Here is a 2,987-nt window from a genome sequence, read left to right as displayed (position 1 = left end):
AAGAAGAAGGAAACGAGAGAGAAGAGGAATAAAAAAGGGAAAGAAAATCAAGGAAAGAATGTTGAATAAAACATTCTCTTTTGCACACCATCTGGGAACAGCTGTTTCAACTCAGCTGTTTCGACTCAACTATACAACGATCTAAGTATCTCGTTATTTCTATACACTCCATACTCTTCTCTCTTTATCTCTATTCTCCTTATCCGTCTATGTCTATTTCTCTTTGGAATTATTTGAGCTGTTTTTTGATAAATGGTTATTAATTATGTGGGCTTTTTTTGATAAATGGCTATCAAAACGAGAAAACCTATTTTTGGAAAATGGAGAGGAATTGAAATGTTTGTCGGGATAAAAATACAGCCCGCTTGCTTCTCTTCGTCTCTCGTTGTATCTTGTTATCTCCTTCGCCTTTCTCTTTCTTTGTCTAAGTTGTTGCTTATCTATTTCTCTTCCTCTCTCTCTGTGTCTGTCTGTTTGTCTCTGTTTGTGTATTTGTCCGTCTCTGCTTGTCTCTCTCTCTCTTCATCTCTTTTTACTGCTTTTATTCTCTATTTTCTTAACTCTCTCTCTCCATCTCTTCTTACCGCTTTTATTCTCTATTTTCTTAACTCTCTGTCTCTCTCTTTCTCTCTCTCTCTCCATCTCTTCTTACTGCTTTTATTCTCTATCTTCTTAACCTTTATCTTCGTGTATGTCTCTCACTATTTTTTGTCTGTCGGTTTCATTTATATTATATCTCTGTCTATCCATTTCCGGGAAAACACGATATCATATATATAATTTTTTACATACAGAACCGACCATAAAGTATTATCAGAAGGAATAAAGCCAATAACTTTCTTAGGCGCAATGGAGCGGAAACGTTAATGCACTAGAAATGTATTTAATGTGTATGACTCGTGGTAAGTCCACTGCCAACTTGACGTTCATTAAAATCTTTTAAAAATTATAATGTTCAGCTTATCTCGTCTCTTACCGGCGCTTATTAAGGAGAAATAACATCATCCATTTCCTACATCATTTAAAAAATGTAGGCAGATCGGTTTAACAAGGTTTTTTTTAAAGATATTAAGAATTATAAAACGACTTTCAGGGGAGGTTGGCCGCTCGTTGGAATCCCTGTGATGTTTCCACCAATCAGAGCGCTCGCACGGTTTAAATTCTTGTGCAGTTTTCGGATGTCGCAAGAAGGGAAATTTACACAACTGCCTGAGGATATTTACTTATTTTCTATGTGTATTTCGTTATGTATCTTGGTATTTAAGGATATAGATGGTTGTATATGGTGTTTGTATGTAAATATTCTTAAGGAGAAGTGTATGTGTTTGTTCTTTTTATGTCTGGTGGCAAGTCTACATGAATATTAACGTTACATTCAGGGATCAGTGATACTGCTCTATATTTTGAAATAACAATTTGAACAAAAGTATTTTTGAAATACATAGAAGTCACTAATATACGATCGTAACGCATTCACCAGCGGTCATTTACCATTGCATTTACCAGTGATGGCAAAGCAGGAGTCACGAAGAAATGGTAATTTGGATATGCTGAGTTACAATCGTAAATCGACTCATTCTAATGGTAGCCAACAGAGGGCTCTAGTAAAGCGATTCCACCAATCAGCGAGTGTCATACATAATCTTTTAGGTTCCTTCGGCCAATCACGTAACATGTAAACAGAACTAGACACAGCGAGATTTTTATACTAATCTTCACAGCAAAACACTATTTAAACACATGTAGAAAAAAATGAATATATTTATTTGATCATATCCATCATGTGGGATATATATTTACTGTATAGATAGGAACGAATACAAATACTTTTATTAATATAGAATAAATAAATATTATTAATATATCATTATCAATATTATTCCAGTTTTTATTGATTTATTCATTTTTCATCATTGTTAAACAAAGAACCGGACCAAAATTTTTTGTAATCAATATCTGTCGTCAAAGGAAATATTGCAAACTTATTATTTTTGTCAAAATGCTGACAGACACAGAAATTGCAATACTCATTTAGCGTTGGTATTGCCAGGTTATATATCAGCAAAGTAGTTTATTCTATATCATTTGTAATAATTATGTTAGAGAAGAATTCTTTAAGAGGTCACTTATCTATCGACTCCGTGCATTCTAGTATTTATATAGGCCTATAATTTTACGAGAATTGGTGTGGACTTTATTCTTGCTAGTTTCATGTGAAATTTACATCTCTTCACTATGTCCGCATTACGATATGTGTTTGCCATCATACTAGTTACATCAGTTGTAAAAACAAACCCAAAACTTTGCTTAGAAATTGATTTTTTGACGAGATAACATCGTCTTCCCAGAATTTACAAGTGCTCCGACCACTGGTAAAATTAATGGTAACTCCGATGGTAAGTTGCTAGTGAATGCCACCGCTGTCTGGTTACCATGGCAACTATAGTGATTTTACCATCGTAAGCGCTTTAGTTTATCCGGGCCTTGGATTTCATATAATTATTAATCTATTTATTACTGTCAGCTTGCCCGTTGATACCAGCTGATGGTCATTTGATAATCAATTATAAATATCCTTTATTCCTTATATAGTAATATGGCAAAATCATTTAAAAATATATAATTCAGCAATAATTTAAGGGAATTATTTAATAATGATCTAGTACAGAGGTTTCCAACTTTTTTTTGTTGAAACCTCACATTCCTAAGAAATATTTGATTAAATTCCGCACTCTCTACAGAAGTAATATCACATCAAAAAATAAAAAAGAGAGAAAAAAAAGTTTTCTTAAATCATAAAATATTACCTTTGACAAATACATTTCTATCAAATAGTATATATTCGTGAATTGTTGTTTATTATTATTACTTCAAGGTATTTCTGATGATATGGCAGTTTTTCCATGAAGGTCAGAACTTGAATAACCTTACAAGTCTCATATACTTTTTTCCTCTTCATAAATCACAAACTTTAACTAGTGCTTATT

Source organism: Penaeus vannamei, chromosome 5 (genome assembly GCF_042767895.1).
Source record: "Penaeus vannamei isolate JL-2024 chromosome 5, ASM4276789v1, whole genome shotgun sequence".
Taxonomy (NCBI): Eukaryota; Metazoa; Arthropoda; class Malacostraca; order Decapoda; family Penaeidae; genus Penaeus; species Penaeus vannamei.
This window is presented reverse-complemented; position numbering follows the sequence as displayed.